A 20,105-nucleotide genomic window follows, 5' to 3' on the forward strand; every position below is an offset into this window, starting at 1 on the left:
AGTTTGCATGCACCTTTAGTTGTAAATCAATATATAGTGTTGATTTGTAACTAACGAAGCTATTGCTGACATCGTGGTACAGTGGGCATAAGGGAATATTCCCTTTTCCCCACTGTAGTGTGATCTCGGAGTGAGAATAATAAAGTAGGGGGTGTGGGGGGTGCAGGGGAGCTTGTCCCCCTGCATAATACTGTTTAATTTTATTTATTTATTTTTTTATGTTGATTTCTTTAGCGAATGTGCATAGTCGACAATATACACTTTCAACAATATGCACTTTCGCTAAAGTGTATTATCGGAAACACAATTCGATGGATCGATGGATTGTGTTTTCAATAATACAACAGTGACCCATATCTATATATATATATATATATATATATATATATATATATATATATATTATATATATATATATATATTTATTTACACACACACACACACACACACACACACACACACACACACACACACACACACACACACATATATATATATATATAAAATAAATGTCTCTACTGTTGAATGACTGTGCTCTATGATATGTTTGGTAACACATCACACATATCTGCACTGGTAAATATATGTGGCTATGGTGTGCAGGGTCCTGGGTTACACACTTGCAAGGACTGATAATGTATGTGCAGGCCAGAACAAGGGCTGTTAGATACATTGTGATTAAGGCACCCATAAGCACTTGTTAGTGGGTGCAAAATGGACAGTCAAGCATGGTGTGACATTTGTGTTGGTAACAGATTGCCTTTTTTGTGTTAAGGGGAGAGTGGGATGTTAGGGAAGGATAGTAGGTATATGTGGGGAGTTAGGTTGGTTAGGAAGACAGACATGACAGACAAGACAGCATACAGGGGTGGTATATGACACATGTGGAGGGGGTAAACACCTTGGACAGGGAGGGGTGTTTGGAAATAGGTAGCCCATTACAAGACAATGGAAATAGTGGGGCTGAGGTCTCCACACATAGGCAGTTACTACTGCACCTTCATGGCCTTGAAGGTAGCTGTGCTGGGGATGAGCAGGAGGGGCAGGCTGAACATCTGCTTGAGTTACGAGGACCTCACGGTTGTGTTGTTGATTACAGAATTCTCTGCAGAGCTCCTTATGCACCAGACCCTGGACCTGATGTCAGGTTACAGGATCCTGTCTGTGTGCACTCCCGGGTGGGCACAGTCCCCATCCCCTGAGGTGGTTCCACCTGAAGGTAGTGCAGGACCAGCAGATGATGAGGTCCCGTGTCATGTCCTAGATGTTCTGCGGCCTGGAGCTATGGACAGATGAGGTGGAAGAGATGGTTCTGCTGCGAACAGCCTTCCTAAACGTGATATTAAGTTGCAGTGTTACAACATATGTCATCAGTAATAGTCAACACAATCCAGGATTAGCTACAACAGCATGCATACATATTCCCAGTAACGCAAAACACCAGATGTGTAACAGTTGCATAGCAAACAGAACACATGCATATATGGAACCACAGTGGAAATTACAATGGCATGCAGGTTACATTGTTAGCAACAGGCCACCAATGATACTGTTTAAACATGGAACATGAATAACAACACATTTCAGCATTTGTTGCACAATAGGATATATGTCCCAACAGGTGGTTTTGTGTAAACATACCCAGTGATGTGTGTGTTCAGATTCGTTATGCAGATATGGCATGGGTAAGAGAGAGATGTCAGTTAACAAATATGATAACCTTGCAGTATGATGTTCTCAGACCTTTTCACCTGTTTATGTCTTGCAGGTACCATGTCGAGAGACAGAGATTGCCAGCCTACACCATTGAGGAAGCCAACATCATTGTTCAGTACCTGGTGCAGCACCATGCAACCCTCTTTGCCCAGACATCCCATGATATGCAGGAGAGGACTGCCCTGTAGAATGAACTTGTCCACAGGGTAAACAATGTCAGCCTGCATAACCACAGTTATGAGCAGGTACAACATCGTTGTACTGACCTCATCCGCCATGCCCATCAGCATGCTGCTGCAGTCAAAAGGGACCAGCAAGTCACAGGTGGGGGTCATGCCATCCACCGCTCACTGAGTCATGTGGAGGAGCTCCTCACCAGCCTTGGGGCACCCATATGCTGGCAAATCTACCACCTGAAGAAAGTATTGTGGACGTGAGTGCCACCCACACAATGGACCAGGGGTGTGCAGGTAAGACCCCGGGGCACATTAGTAGACCAGTGCTGCTTATCCATCTTCATCTATAAAGTATATACATGCATATGTCTGATAATATAGTCTGTTGCTGCAGTGTATTAATGAACAGATGTGGATAATCTCTAGTATTGTGGGTTTGTATTGTTGATGTGCTGAAATGCTGCTCCCACCCTTTACCAATGGCACAGGTGTGGCTATTGACATTATGTTTCTTACACAACTATGTAGGTCCCTCTGGTATCCAACTGGGGCAGCAGCTTGTGGCTGGTGAGTATGGAGTTGTTTTTTTCACATCCGTCAATACACTGGCCATGTTATGGCCATGCTATTTGCCATGCACACATGTAACATGCCTACCCATAATGCATGCTGTACATGTTCACTTATTGTTGCCATTAACTGCACTGCATTGCAGTGGTCACCTTGGTGCCATATCTGAAGGGTATGTATGACTCCTGCAGTATACCGTACAACCTGTCAGTGCAAGATGTATGGACAGAGATGAAAATAATGGTGGGACAAATGGCCTACAGTATGGACATGTTTGACACATTACCCTTCTACAGTATCTAAAACACTCTATACACCACTATCACAATGGCAACTATTCCTTATCTAAACACAGGCAAACCACACTACCACATTACACACCGTTTACAACCTGTAATGTGATCCTACAATGAGGAATGCATGTGTAATTTGGAATCCTATGTTAGGACAACAGTTATGGGGAATACATACCTTATCAAACATTGGACGCATATGTGTGCACACACTCCAAATAACATATTGTGGAAGCAGCTGGTGAGGTACTGACAGCATTCACTCTTCTGGACTACACACCTTCCATCAAGTACAGGGCCTAAATATCACACCAAGTAATGTACTGCTGTCCAAGATGTCTGTCCATGACACCTACCTACTCACCTGAAACAGAAGCAGCCCTGGCTTGCACACATCTTACAAACCATGGAATAGATCCCATATCTGAAAAGTAGCACTCAGGAGTGGGAAAAGTAGCCTTACATCAACATTGCATAGATCATGGCAAACAGTGCAGACAGTCATATATGTGTGTATGAAGTATGGGACAACATTCATGTAAGAAATAAACAGATGGCCATCCAAGACAGATGACAACACATGTTGCTAACTGGTCATGGAGGCTGCCCAGACACATACAGCAACACTGGGGACTTGCAGGAATGTCTAGCAAGTACTGCCTGCGCAGTACCTGTGTCGACAATTACCTGGACTCTGCATAAGTGTAGCCTATGGGTTAGGGTAATCAGATCGAGGAGTTTTTCCACAGGGAACATCATCCAGGGCTCTCTCCAGGTAGAATATGCGTAACATCAAGTCTCCCACAGGCATGTGTTGCAAAGTGTTATGGTGTTTTGAGACTAAGGCTGAAACCTACAGAAATTATTAATAAAGACACATGAGCTGCACAAGCATCACCTCAGTCTACCTTATGCCCACCATCCCCATCTGTACCCTGCTGGTGCCAGTTTACACATGTAGGTTTGCTGTTAATTAGCAGGAACCATGGTGGCAGACATGGTGTTCTGCATTTGGGACACCACCAAATGACACTCATGTGTGGCCCATAGTTGTCATGCATCTGCAAAAAGGCTGAGGATGAGGAGGGGTGTCATCCTGAAACACAACAGTGAACCAAAGCATATGTTCAAAGCTCACTTAGAATGGCTGTATCTGAACACAGTCAAGGTCATGCATTGTGCAAGACATAACCCTGACTCCACAGCAATAGTGGAGGGAGTGTGTGACCTCCAAGGGCTGTGCACATGAGCTAACTTGCAATCTGGCAGAGTTGGGGGACATTTGTAGGGCGGAGTGACCACATATTGTCAAGTGAAGATGGGCCACGCTAGTATACACCTTCCATGAAAAGTGACTGCTGTAGTTCACTTACAGGTGCTGCAACAAAACATTGTGTTAAGGGTGTGTACACTTATGCAGCTCACATATTGTATGCATCACAATCAACATCTGCACAACTAACACATTTGTTTGATACTGCATGTGATTGCACAGGTCATATTTCACATATCAGGTATGTGTAATGTTAATATATGTAGTATTGTGGGCCCATGGCATATCAGAGAAGAGGGTGGCATGTCAATAAGGGTATGTACACTCCTCATAGCCACAGTAAGCTTGGGAGGCTGTCAGTAAATAGATTTCATTGCTGATACATGGACTGCTGATGATGACATCTGCAAATCAGACATCAGGCATTCACTATTGACATCTGCCCTCATATCAAACCAGGTATGTGTCTGACAAACACAAAAGGGCTGTGAGCAACAGAGCAAACATAACTGCCACACATATACACAGTCAGCAATGGTGTGTACACTTGTGAGGTATGGTGCACAGTATATGGCAGGGTGCTGAATAGGTGCACAGCAATACTGTGTACATGGGTGCAGTGTGTTCCAGGGGAAAGGCCATCACCTACTAACACAACTCATGCATCACATAGATGTATAATGTCAGTAACAGAGATTGAGTATAGCTGCACTGCATGCTGTTGAGTGCCATATGTCGTATATGCTGACATTTGGGTAATCAGAGGTGTGTGTGATATCTTTTGTGCCACCTCACCCGTAAGTATGTGTGTGTGGGGGGTGTAGAGGTAAGCAATGACATACAGGTCTTAAAGTAAGGTTTCTGTTTTCCCCTCACAGGTGACAAGGTGAACCAGGGTCCCTCCTGCAGGCACTCTGCTGTTAGTGTCCATATAGACTCTGACAATGATGATAGGTGTGGTGAGGCACAGGTGGGGTTGTCAGTGGCTGAAGCTGTGCCATTGGTTGACATTCCACTGTTATCCACCCCATCCCCGCACACATTCACATTGCCTATACATACCCCATCACCAGTGGCCATAGATGAGGGACAGTTGGTGGGTGGTGGCATGGAACAGGACAGTGTGGGGACTATTGCAAGTGTCTCCGTACACAGCAGCCATAGCCAGATGTCCGGTGAGGTACCACACAGGCAGATGTACACGGGTGCTCATAGGAGGGCTGCTGGGCATCATGCCCCTGGCAGCAGTACCACAGCTGGTGTCACCAGACGCATGTTTTGGGCCATCATGGAGGCACAGGCACATATGGAATGGTATACCAGACAGGATCTGAGGCTCCAGAGGGCTACTCATTCAGCTGTTATTGACAACATCTGTGATCTTGCAGGTGCCCACCGTTATTTTGCAGAGGTAATGGAGAGACGGTTGGGTGGGCTGGTGGGAATGATTGACCGTGCAATGTCCATGTTTGAGCATATGGTGGGAATACAGCAACAGCCACGTGGAAGTAGGTCAGCAACACCAAAAGGTGGAGGTCTATATGGATGTGCAAGAAGTCGGAGCCCCTCTCATAGTGGCAGTACCAGCACCAGCACTGCAGTGGGGGTGCTGTCCACACTGCACCACTGCAGGCCATGTGCAGGTGGCCCTGGCTGATCCCAACAGAGACCAGGATCCAGCAGACAGATGTCATAATCAGGGGAGACTACCATAACTGGCCTTGTACCTGGTAGTGCCTGTGGACTCCCTGGCAGGCACAGTTCTTGTGTCTGTGGCCGGAGACAGTGAACTGCACACCCTGCCAGGTATGGTCTGCAGCTGTCCAAAAAACCCATGTATAGGGCAGCCAAATGGACGAAGTGGGAGCATGCATACACACACACATCACCAACACAGCTAGGGCACCTCCATATTTACAAGCACCACATCTGCACAGCCAAATTAATAACAAAGCCCCCTAACACACACACATGATGTCAACCAAATGGCTCAGCCTAGGTCTTTGGCAAACCCACACCACACCCTTTGCATATGACGATACATGTGCCACATCCCTGTCATCCATACCATTGATGCAGGGACAGGCTAATATGATTCTGATGCACAGGGTGAATATACTAAGGTGCAGCAATGTAATGCTTTGTAATATGTTTTCAGCTGGAAAGTTTAATGCTTGCATGTCAGGATGTGTAGCTGTTCATCCATGATGCATTATAGCTGTTATTACCACTGACTGATAGTGGTCTCCATAATGTATTCAGGTTGTGTTGTAGGTGTATATGTGTCAGCAGGATATTGGTCAGCCGGTATGTCCTACAAGGGGTATGGCACTGTAGTGATACATTGACTGTGTCATATCCTGGGTACAGCTGAACACAAGTAACAGGTCTGTATAAGAGTTACTGCATGTGCCACATGGCAGATAGGTCTGAGGGGTGTATACCCATGAGTGCATGGTGACTGATGTCAGCAGCCCTTCTACAGCGGACAATGTACAGTGTACTGGGTGGCACACACCACATGTTTGTGTATAACATACACACACAGAGGCTTTGGTGTTGATGCTACACACACATAATACTGTACACATGGATGTACTGTATTTCTCAGTGAACACATTTTAACCTATCTAATTCCACCAAGAAATAATAGGTAAAACATCACAGCAGTACATAATCAGTCTGCTACTTTAATGTCATCAACGATGGTACTGGCAGGGTATATTTCCCCTTCCCATACTTAGTGCAATCCTGGTGTTGGTAAACATAGGTGTGCTGGTGTGGGTGGCACAGCCTTACACTTTGGAGGTTGTGGGATGGTGTACAGCTGCACATAGTGTGAGTGATGACTACCTAACCTATTAACATACACTGTACAGTATTACAGCACACTAAGTGTGGGGATACACACAGCAATAACCCAAATGAAGGTGGCTGTATCCACAACATTGACAGCCAACTATATATACCAACTCCAGTATCAATGTACAGCTATACAGTGTGGAAGAGGGCACATACACATCCACCACTAGTTTTGATGGAAATAATTCCCATCACATGATTCCTTTGAAATGTCATCATTTGACAGTCAGTTCATTGACAGATTGACCTTCTGTGACATGTATATTCAGCAAACTGAAGTAGATCCCTTCACATACACACACACTTACTTGGCAACACTAAGAGTATAACCCCTACCTAGGTACGTAATGATACTAATGTGTTTGGCCTTAATTGCACAGAACACACAGCTTTAGGATGAGGTGTGTCCCGAGTCTCTTGTTAAGTGAGGGACATCACCAGCCCTTGTCCAGTATGGTAATGGGGGATGTACTGGGTGTTACTAAACAACACATAGTATGCCAAACTGTCATATACACATTGACAAGCACATTACAGCCATAAACACATATGACAGACCTGAGTTTATCAGTGCAAACTACCTTTTCAGTGAGTCCATTCTGTTGCATATACCTTGCACACAGCACAGGCATCATTGGGTTGGATAGTGTACTCATTTAAATGTATGGTTGATGGTGACAGTGGCCCTCATACAGTGGACCTTGGAACATGTACTGGGGTACCATGGTGTCACAACAGTATACCCAAAACCCACACCACGCATTGGATATTTTGCTCACTGACACCCATGATAATATTCTGACATACACCCCATCACAGATTGACCAGGACTGCAATACAAACCCTTGTCTACCTTAACAGTGCTACTACAGGGATATGCATTTATTGCACATGCCACAGGGATATTAGGGTGATGGTTTGTCATGGCTCTCTGAATGTCAGCAGCATCACTATGCCTTATAGTGTATGGCCATATATATATATATATATATATATATATATATATATATATATATATATATATATATATATATATATATACTCTGAAGTGCCAGAAAAACATACTCAGCTCTGTATATCTCCAGATAGTTTGAAGAGCACTCTGTCAGGACACAGGTAGGCTCCAGCAATGATATGCAGACTTTTTTACTAAGATGGTCTAACTTTATACAAGTAATCCTTGAGATGGCCAGATAACACACAGGATGTAAAACCAGTTATATCAACTTAAGGCACAGAGAAATAGGGGGAGGGGGGAAAAACACCTTCAGCAGAGATCTGAAAAACTATACAGTGAAGCAAAAATAACAGTGCACAACTCTGAAGTCAGCCAGCAATGATATAAAATTAGTCAAACAACAATTACCAGTACACAACTCTGAAGTGCCAGCTCTGTATATCTCCAGATAGTTTGAAGAGCACTCTGTCAGGACACAGCAAGGCTCCAGCAATGATATATATATATGTATGTGTATATATATATATATATATATATATATATATATATATATATGTGCATATGGATATATATGTATGTACATAATGTACTTGCACAATTACTCTGTAACATATCAACTACTCAGAGGCAATCTCTGCCTAACACCCAAAGCTATGTCAAACCCAGAGCTTTTAGACATGTTCCACTTAAAGAAATTCCAATCCCTGCAAGCTACATGCTCTAGGGACCTAAACCTTGTCACCACAATAAACAGAACATGCTGGAGAGATAGATTCCTGTCCCAGAGACTTCCCATACTCTGGAACAAACTACCTATCTATATCAAACAAAGCTCCTCATTAACACTCTTCAAGAAAAATCTTGATGATTGGATGGGAGATAGGAAATTCACCCTGGGGATCACTTCTGTGCCTCTGCTCGACAGTGGCACAGGAAAATAATTTTCTTGGGTGGCGAAAGCCAGGGTACCTTTTGGCTAGGCTTATATAGGCCCTAGGGCCAATAGCCTAGTACCTACCTATGAACCTATGAACCTATATATACATTGTCCACAGGCATCTATCTAATTTTGGTGATTGCGTGTATATTAACATTTTCCTGAAGGGGTCATTTGATCTTTTCACATGTTGTCTTGGTTCATTGAATCATAGGCAGGTACTAGGCTATCGGCCCTGGGGCCTATACAAGCCCAACCAAAAAGGTACCCTGGCTTTTGCCACCCAAGAAAATTATTTTCCTGTGCCACTGTCAAGCAGAGCCACAGAGGTGATCCCCGGGGTGAATTTCCTATTTCCCATCCAATCATCAAGATTTTTCTTGAAGAGTGCTAATGAGGGGCTTTGTTTGATATAGATAGATAGTTTATTCCAGAGTATGTGAAGTCTCTGGGACAGGAATCTATCCTTCTGGCATGTTCTGTTTATTGTGGTGACAAGGTTTAGGCCCCTAGAGCATGTAGTTCAGAGGGATTGGGATTTCTTTAAGTGGAGCATGTCCAACAGCTCTGGGTTTGACATAGCTTTGTATGTTAGGCAGAGATCACCTCTGAGTAGGCGATATGCGACAGAGTAAAGCTGGAGTTTTTGAGACGGTCTGCATAGGGCATCTGTTTGAGGCCAGTAATCCTCTTTGTGAGGTATTTCTGTGGCCTCTCCACTCAGTCTCCCTCCCTTCAGGTGTAGTAAATGTATGTAGGTCAGGGTAGTAAATGTATGTAGGTCAGGGCACTTGGGTTTACATTACCTCCCCCCTTTCAATCCTTATGGTCATTGCCGAAAGGACACATGTAAATGGAAAAGGCAGAGGTAAGGCAGAGTTCTGGCATTGCATGCAATCAGGAGTCATTGTTGCTACCAGCAGTCTGAGTGGGTAGCCAGCACAGGTATGGGACACTTCAGATGCCCACGACCTGAAGCCCCATGCCTGTCCTTGGTTTAGGTAAGGCAGACTGCTGACTCTGAAGGAGGTTGTGAAACTGCAGTGGTATCAGCTGTCTGAGTGGGTAGCCAGCACAGCTATCAGACAGATCAGATGGCCTTGCCTGCCACTGAAGTCCCATGCCTGTCCTGGGTTCATTAGTGGAGTGGCGGTCCTTACCTTGCTTTTTCTCTTTACATGTACCCATTCAGCAGTATGTTGGATACACCAAAAATGTGCATATTTACAATCATATGTGTCTACATGATAAAACAACTGGTTCTGAATGCTGTACACATGTACAGATATTCGTTTTGTTAGAACTCGGGTTATGGAAATTATGTTTTTTTCATATTTTGGTAAATAACTATGCAAGGGAGCATCTGAATGTGCTAAGTAATACCTCATTTTGAAGACAGTATTGATAGTTTCAACATAGTAAAAGAACTGTCCCTGTATGTTGTACACATGTACAACATATCAAATTTTGTTTTGGACTTAGGTTATGGAAATTATGATTTTTTTTTCATATTTTGGTAAATAACTTTGCAAGGGAGAATCTGAATGTGCTAAGTAATACCTCATTTTGAAGACAGTATGTCTGGTTCCAACATGGTAAAAGAATTGTGCCTGTATGTTGTACACATGTGCAGATATCAAAGTTTGTTTGGGAGTTAGGTTATGGAAATTATGATTTTTTTTTCATATTTTGGTAAATAACTTTGCAAGGGAGCATGTCAGTGTGCCAGGTAGTACCTCATTTTGAAGACACTGTTACTCCTTACAACACGGTAAAAGAACTGTGTCTGTGCACTGTACACATGTACAGATATCACAGTTTGTTTAGTCTTGTAGGATTATGAAAATTATACATTTACAATACTTCTCATTATTATGCCCATATCTTTACAGGGGAGCATGGTGATGACACAAATGATGCATCATTTTGAAGTTGACATTGAGACGCACAACTTCTACACTGATATGTAGGCTCTGTCTGTTACAGGTGATGAGATGTTATGCTTTGTTTATTTATCAGTTATGAGAAATATATTATTCATATTTCTGTGAATATCTCCATACAGGAGCATGACATAGTAATGGTTAAGGTATCATTGTAAAGCTGACATTCATACTAACAAATTAAATACAAATTGTATGGGTCTACATGGTATATTGACCATGATATTGTGCTTTGTTTTTCCAAAAAGGTAAAAAATATGCACAATATCAACATTCCTTGCCAAATATTTAATAATGACTTTGATATGCACTATCAACATTTACACTGTTGGAAAGGTCAGTGTCTGCTGAACAACTTTTGCATTTGCATTTTTAGCCTAGCTCTTATAGTTAAAGAGTTATGAAGATTTGTTTTCTGTATGGTATTAAAAATGGATTTTCTGAAAATGAGCTCAGGCTGCACTGTTGTTCCTATGGTGGAATTAAGCAGGCAGCTTTTTCTGAGCTGCTCCAGAGTGAATGAGATAATGACTCCGTTGTTCTTTGCATTTGGTACTAACACTTGTTTACTGATTGGTAAAGGTGTTCTCATCTCTCTGGACATTAATCTCTGAGCAAGTGAACCAAGCAAGTTATCTCACGGAGTACTTCTGAGATTGAGTAAGTTAAGAAAACATCTGTACCATCCCTCTTGGATCCCTCCAACAAATGTTTCACACTTTGAACTGCAGGCTCAGCTAATATATTGGACTGTGGATACTCAGGACTACTAGTGAAAAATTCAGAAGACTCAGCAAATTTCTTGAACTGCTGACTTGTAAGCTGTGCACCATTGTCAGAAATGACTTTGTTTGGACTACCATGGACAAAAACATGTCTCTTCAATGTTGTAATGACAGTGTTAGACATTAAGTTAGGAAGAAGGTCAATTTAAAACCAATCTGAATAAGAGTCTACTAACACTAAATAATGCTGACCATTCCATTTGAAAATATCAGTAGTAACCAGTGATCATGGTAATTTAGGAATATGATTTAGCTGAAGTGGTTCTTTTTGCTAATGCAATTTAGTACTATTGCAAATTGAACATGCTAGAGTTTTCTTCTCTAAGTCTTTTGACAAAGAAGGCCAAAATACTGTCTTTTGCCCTTTTTTTGGTTGAATCAGTATCAGAGTTACCACAATGCAAAAGTTTGATATATTCCTGTTGTTATTCTGTAGAATTACTAATTTAGGACCTTTTATGATGATGCCATCTTCCATCATGAGCTCATCACTGTAAGGAAAAAAAATTCTGTATGTCATGTGGTAGACTGCTCTGTCATGCTGGCCATCCTTGACTGATAAAATGGTGCAGCTTCTGGAGTATCGGGTCTGAGGCTGTGTGATTTCTGAGTTCTTCAAAATGTGATGAGGAAAAATTTCTGACTTTCATGACTTCAAAGTCTGTTTTCTCATTGTCATGCTCTGTTGTTTGTCTGGGTGCTCTCAACAAAGCATCAGCAAGATAGAGATATTTGCCTTTAGTATAGACTATATTGAAATTGTGCTTTTGCAATTTTAACATCATGCATTGCAGGCATGCTGGAGCTGTATGTATTGGCTTTTTCAGAATTGTCGCTAGAGGTTGGTGATCAGTCTCTATTTGAACAGGTTTGCCATAAATACAGTCATTGAACTTCGAACATGTGAACACTGCTGTCAAAAGCTCTTTTTCAATTTGTGCATACTGCATTTCAGTTTGGGTTAAAGTTCTGGATGCATAGGCTACGGCTATGCCTTCTTGAATACATTCTACACCAAGACTTTGAAGCATCACATGAAAATGTTACAGGTTTGCGAACATCATAATATCTCAATGTGAGTGGACTGGCAATTTTCTGTTTCAAAATATCAAATGCTCTTTGATGTTGTTCCAGCCAGGACCAGTTTATGTTTTTGCATGTCAACTCACATAAGGGTGCTTGCTAAAAGCTCACTCAGATCTGGGATGAACTTTCCTAAACAGTTGACCATACCAAGAAAACATTGTATAAATGTGACATTTTCTGGAACTGGCATCTCAGGAATTGGTGCTTGCTTAGACTGGAAGCCAGAAATGATAAACAAATGATCCACATAAATAACTTCTTTCAGTTTGAACTTGCATTTCTAAGGAGTCAGTAAAAGATTTACTTCACAAGCATGATCTAAAACTTTCTTGAGCTCTCCATCATGTCCTATCATGTTTAGCTTCACCATTGCCTTCGACAATAATGTCATACACTATAATAGCACATGGATAACCAAAAAAAAATTGTTCCATTGCACATTGAGATATTTCACTGGTAGAATTTAGCCCAAATGGCATTCTCATAGGTTCATAGGTAGGTACTAGGCTAAAGGCCCAAGGGCCTAAGTAAGCCTAGCCAACAAGTATCCCTGGCTTACGCCACCCAAAGAAGTTATTTTTCTGTGCTCCTGTTGAGCAGAGCCACAGAGGTGATCCCCGGGGTGTATTTCCTATTTCACATCCACTCATCAAGATTTTTCTTGAAGAGTGCTAATGAGGAACTTTGCTTGACATAGATGGGTAGCTTGTTCCAGAGTATGGGAAGTCTCTGGGTACAGGAATCTATCCCTCCAGCATGTTCTGTTTATTGTGGTGACAAGGTTAGGTCCCTAGAGTGTGTATCTTGGAGGAATTAGGATTTCTTTAGGTGTATTATGTCCAATAGCTCTGGGTTTGACATAGCTTTATATGTTAGGCAGATATCACCTCGGAGTAGGCGATATGCTATGGAGTAAAGCTGGAGGTTTTTGAGATGGTCAGTGTAGGGCATCTGTTTGAGGCCAGTAATCCTCTTTATGTGGTACTTCTGTGGCCTTTCCAGCTGCTGCAGATGTCTTGTGCGGTACATTCCAAAAGGGGTATTGTACTTTATAATGGGTCTAATGAGTGTCGAGTAGAGGGGAACAATGACCTCTTTTTTCCTAAATGAGAACCCTTTTGTGATGAGGTGTGCCAAGTAGAAGGATTTCCTGACTACTGTAGCGATGTGATTATCAAAGAAGAGACTACTGTCCACCTCAGTCCCCAGGTCTCTTATCACACATTTAGCTTTAAGTAGACTGCCGCCTATGTGGTAGTTCATGGGTAAAGAGTTTTTACCAAAGGGGATGGCAATGCACATTTTGGCATTGAGCTTGAGGCCATGGCTCTGACACCAGGTATCTGTCTCAGTGAGGCCCTTCTGTAGGGTGTCCACATCATTTGGGGATTCAACTATGGTTCCTAGTTTGCAGTCATCTGCGAACTTCATTAGCCAAAGGCCTTCTGTGTTAGCCTGTACTTCAGAGAAGTAGATATCAAACAGGAGAGGTCCTAGGACTGAACCCTGTGGTACTCCACTTGTCACTGGTTTGAAGTCAGATTTGGCGTCTGCAACTTTAACAGTGTGGGTTCTGTCAGTGAGCCATTTGGCAGCACATCTTGTGACGTAGTGATTTATACCTAGTTTAGTGAGTTTATCTCTAATTCCAGAATGGGGGATTGTGTCGAAAGCCTTGGCGAGGTCAAGATAGGCTGTGTGAACCACCTTACCCTTGTCTACAGCTTTGGTGACTGCCTCAAAGAAGTCCATCAGGTTCAGGAGGCATGATCTGCTTTTCACAAGCCCAAACTGGGTGGGGTCCAGAGTTTGGAGATTACCTATGTCTTTGTTTATGAGTTCCATGATGATACGTTCCATGGCCTTACAGACCAGGCTCGTCAGGCTAATAGGGCGATAGTTCCCGGGATCCATGGTACCTCCCCCTTTGTGGAGTGGGATAACTGCTGCTGTGCTTCACTGGGCATAAAGCCTGATATGAGACTATGATTGAACATGGTGCTTAGGTGGGGAGCCAGTTCATTATGAAGTTTGTGTAAAACGCAGCCTGGGATTTGTCTGGTCCCATGGATGCTGTGTTTTTGTCTTTAGAGAGTGCAGCTTTTACCTGCGCAGTTGTGCTTACAGGGACTCTGCATTCTTCCTGTATAGTTATGGGCCCTTTAAGGGGTGAGTGGGGGGTAAAGTTAGTAGTGAACCTATCTGCCAGGATGTTGGCAATATCAGTTGGTTCTGTAATTTTCATGTCATTGTGCTGTAACTCAGAGCAGATCTGGGTGTTGCCATTGAGATTCTTGTCATAGCTATAGAATGCTTTGCAGTTGTCACTAGAATAAGTGGTGATTTTGTTTTCGTAGTTAGCTTTGGAGGATCTTCTAAGGGACTCAGCTTCTTACTGAGGCTGACTAGGGAACTTCTTCACTCATGGGATTTTACTCTCTTTTGCAACAGTTTCTTCTTTCTGTTGTAGAGTTTGTTTGTGGCAGGGGACCAACAGATTGGCTTTCTTTTTTTTGGAGGATAGCGTCTTGGCTCTGTTTGGGATAGCATGATCCATACACTCCTGTAAGTACTTATAGAGTGCATCTGTGTAGGATTCAACAGTCTTAACTGTATTGTCCATCTGTATGGGTGTCATGAAGTTCACCACTTCTGTCTTAAGAAGCATGAAGTTGGCTTTGGAGAAATTTATTACCATGATTTCCTTAATGGGGGGTGGGGGATGGGATGTGGATATCTAGGGTGATTAGCTTATGGTTGGATCTGACCAATGAGGAGTTGACTTCAGGTGTAGAACACCGGTCATTCATGTTGGTAATGACTAGGTCTAGGATATTGTTGCCCCTGGTGGGGGTGTGGATAAGTTGATCCAGGCATTGGAATTTATGAATCCCAGAAAGTGTTGAGCGAAGGAGTTGGTACCTGAGTAGTTTTCCCAGTTAATGGTGGGATAGTTGAAATTGCCCATTATTAGTGTGTTTGGTTGAACTCTAATATTTTCCAGTATATCAAGAAAAGCGGAGTGGGAATCCTGGAGCATGATGGGGGAGCTGTAGCAAGCTACAATTTGGATTGCAGTTTTGCCCAGAGTTAGTTGCACTTGGATAACCTCGGATGCATTATGCTGAGCAACTAGCCTGGAGGTGTGGATATCCTTAATGAATATGGACACACCTCTGCCTTTGGTGTTCCGGTTCAGGTTAAGTGGCCGAAAAGTGTGGTATGAGTTATAGCCTGGTAATGCAGGGGTGCTGTCTGGATCCTTGAACCAGGTCTCAGTCACTGCACAGATATCAATGTACTCCATTTTAAGGAGTGCCTCAAGGGAGTGCATTTTGAGATTTAGACTTCTAGCATTGAGTAGCATTGCCCTCAGTTTTTGCTTGCCTGTTCCTGTTATGGTGGTGAATTTGTCATTTGAACCTTGCCTAAAAAAGGCACTATAGGGGCAGCAAGAGCCTTAGACAGTATCCGGAATCCCAGGGGTAACAGGTGCAGGCCATCTCTGGCAAAGCATCGTGGTCTGTTAACCATGTCGTCCCAGGCAGACAGACACTGGATCCCTTTAGACAGAACAACAGAAGCTCAGCCAATTGTTGAATCCAATCATTTTGTCCTTGTACTGCAGTATCATTCTGAATCTGTATCTTTCAAATGGTGTACTGAAAGTGGTTAACAATGAAGATTTGTGACCCAGCATATTAGCCAGTAGGAACTTTTTGCATCGAAGACAGAAAAAACAGTGGCATTAGGCATGAGAGTGGCTACTTCTTCTACTGTGTGCATCGGGTGATGAGGAAGCTTAAGTGCTTTGTTTAAGTCTCCTGGATCAATACATATTTGATATCATCTGAAATTTTCTTATGAGCTACAACCATGGAGGATACCCATTCAGTTGGTTCTTTTGCTGGAGTAAGGACACCCAGATTTACCATTTTTGTCAAGTTCTGATTTTACTTTGCTCTGCATTGCTACTGGAATGTTCCTTGCTGGTCTGACAACTGGGCTTACTTAATGGTTTAACTTCATGGAATATGTGACTGGAAGTTTGCCAAGCTTGTCTGTGAAAATATCAGCATATTCACTAAAAATATTTTGTGTAAACGTACCATTGTTGTTCAGCCTTATATGGTGGACCTCTTTATTAAATAAAATCAGTCCCATTCTCAAACTGTCTTTGAGGCCTAACAGTGACTGCATTTGCCTTCTAACTCTGTAAAATTACAAGTCATATCTGTTCCCAGCAGAATGGCATGTGAGAACTACTGCACCATCAGTTTGAATCTCTTCACCACCATAAGAAACTATTTTTGCACACTTTGCTGAATCAAGTTTCTCACCAGCTCTTACTTTAGCAAATATTCGTGCTGATATAACATTGCACTTGGATCCAGTGTCTACTTTAAGCTCTACAGTTTCCCATGAATCAGTACAGTACAAAATATTTCACTCTTTGCTGCCAACTGATAATCTATTGTGTTAACTGTTTCATCAATCACAGAAACACCATCAACGCAGAAAGTTTGCTCACAGCTCTCTGTCTGATCCATTTGCTTCTTCGGATGTTCTAATCTTTTAATAAAAGTATGTGTCACTTTAGACTTGCAAAGCCCTTTGAAATGATTCCACTTTTTACATTTATGACACTGCTAACCAAAAACTAAGCACTTCTCTCATTTAGGTTCATGACTGCCTCCGCATTTATGACAATTAACAATAATGTTGGGTGGTGTGGCCCCATTCAGTTTTTATTTCTTTTTCATCTTAACTATGTGTTGTACACTATCAACATTCACACTGGCAGACACTGCATGCACGTTTTTCTCATTCCTCAGAATCTCAGAATATTCATATGCCTTTCTGTAAGCTCATATAGTTGACAAATCTCAATGGCTTTGCTCAACATTAAATTACTGTCACAAAGCAAACTCTTTCTTACTGCATCATTATTAGCACCATACATAAGCCTGTCTTTTATCAACTCATCTCTCAGATCACCAAATCTACATATTTTTGCTTTATTTTTTTAAGTTGGTAATATATGCTGCTATAGTTTCACCAGGCTTTTGATTTCTTGTGTAAAACATGTATCTTTCCATTGTAATATTTGTTTGAGGGTTGCACGTTTTTCTAAATTTACATTTTAAGCACTCAGTATACATGTTTCAGTCTGTATCACAATATATGTATACAGAGCAGGTGCATACACAAATGAATGTTCCCTCTCAATGGATTCTGAGCTAGATAAATTAAGAATTATGAATGCGCGTGTATGTCCGTCTTTATCAAGAAATGCAGCTTGTATGTAACTTTCATATTCTTGTTCAAACACCCTGTAATTCTCAACAATATTATTATCAAACACCATCAGTCGAGGTCTGCAAAATCCCTGTGCTTTAACAACAAAATACGTTTAAGTATAAGCATAGACCAGATACTTGTAATTATGCTCAAATATACAATAATCTATCCGAAAAGGCTTCACTTTAACACTGCAAACACTTTGGACACTTCACATACTTTGAAAAGTTTCAGTTAATGTGAAAAAGTAGTAGTTTTAACCAGGTTCCTATCACATAGTCAAACTTTTACAAGTTTGAACCACATATGGTCGAGACCATACATTCAAATTTGTAAAAGTTTGAGTGTTTGAATGGAAATCTACATAAGCGGAGGTTTCCATTCACTTCAATGTGGTGCGATTTCGAAGTTGGTATATTTATGTAGCGGGGTGTGGGGGTGCAGGGGCTTGACCCCCTGCTTACAACACTTTATTATTTTGTCCGTTTTTTTTTTATTTATTTTTTTTACATAGTCAAAGTTCTGTAACTTCAAATATAATAGTTCAACCATTAGGTGTTCAGAGTTACGGAACTTTGACTATCTGATATAGACCTGTTTTATCCTTTTCATGCATTTTAACACTTCAGAAATTATTCTGAATACTTTTGTATTTATTTTGGATACTTTATCGTATGTCACAATTTCAGACTTTTTGTTTACCTCAGTGATTATTTCAAACATTTTGAATGCATTGCCACTTATCTGGCAACTGAAAATCATTTGAAAGAGTTTAAGTACCTTTGAATAATGGCTGACCTGTTTGTGAGCTGGCTCCTGTATATTCCTCCACTTACATACATACATACATACATACATGCATACATACAAATGTTTCAAGCATGTGTATTAAAGCCCTTCTAGCTTGCCAATATGCCAAAACACTTCTTTCCATAATAAATTTCCAGGCTGTTCTTAAAAATATCTAAACTAGTACTTGCTTTAATGTAATTTGGTAGTCTGTTCCATGCATCAGCTACTCTGTCAGAGAACCAATTAGTACACTTCTCATTCCTAAAGAATCTTCTACATAGGTTATCTGATGATTCTCTAATACTTTCTGATAACCCCAAACATTCCCAGAGGTTGTTCTTCTAACTTAGTGGCTCATGGTTTACGAGTTGCTTTAGGTTTGAATCCCATTCTGACACCATGTTGCATTCAGATGAGACACTGAGGTAGTGTGATTGGTTCAAGTTGTTTACTGTACATAAGCACATCAGGAGCTGTAACTGGAACATGTATTTAGGCTAACTAACTGGCTCATTACTTCAAACACATTGCATCTACATTCATGCCTGCATTCACTCTGACTATACAAAATGGCACTGATCTTGCACGTGCTCCATAACCTATATGCACGTGCTATCTAGCTGCAGTGGCTGACTAGGTACAATACACACAATGATCTACACTTGTGGTAATGCAACCCCTGCACAGAACTGTACAGAATCATATCAGCTAAATTTTAAGCCAGTTCTGTCTATTGACATTTGTTATTTTAGACAACAGTAAGGAGGAACACACTGCTGGATTTGAACACCTATCTTTGTAACTCATACCATAACAGATGCTGCCACAGAAATATTCATAGCACAGATGCAAGCAGGCACACAGTTATTTGTCAACTTTAGAATTGTGTTGAACTATATATGGCTTCCCTCAAAAGAGGGTACAAAAATTGGTGGATCATAACCTTATGTTTAAGTATTACCACTACATGAATTGTAAATATAACACCTGTGGATTAAGGCAGTCCTGTTTCTTATCATATGTTAATCCACAACAATTAAAATCTATGAAGAGAAACCATGTGAAGGTGGAGATTTGAAAGAACACTTGCCCCAGGATTCACTAATCTTCCGTGTAAGACTAAATTAATCTTACAAGGAAGAGCCAGTCTAAGAGTAAGACGGCAGTGCGCCATGCATATTAATGAGAGCACGCTGCCTCAACTCTAAAACTAACACGGAGCGTGGACAAGTGTATGGGGCATGTTGGACTGCCGATCAGTCCAAAAATCCACGCCCCTGCAAGTTTGAAACATGGGAAATGTCTAGTTACATGAGCAAGTCCACTCACATGTGTACATTCTAACACTAAACTCCCCAATATAGTAAACCCCGTACAAATATAAAAAGTAAAATAATTTTTTTTTTTCATTTC

The sequence above is a fragment of the Protopterus annectens genome, chromosome 2.part1 (genome assembly GCF_019279795.1).
Source record: "Protopterus annectens isolate FY-2018-M chromosome 2.part1, PAN1.0, whole genome shotgun sequence".
Classification (NCBI taxonomy): domain Eukaryota; kingdom Metazoa; phylum Chordata; order Ceratodontiformes; family Protopteridae; genus Protopterus; species Protopterus annectens.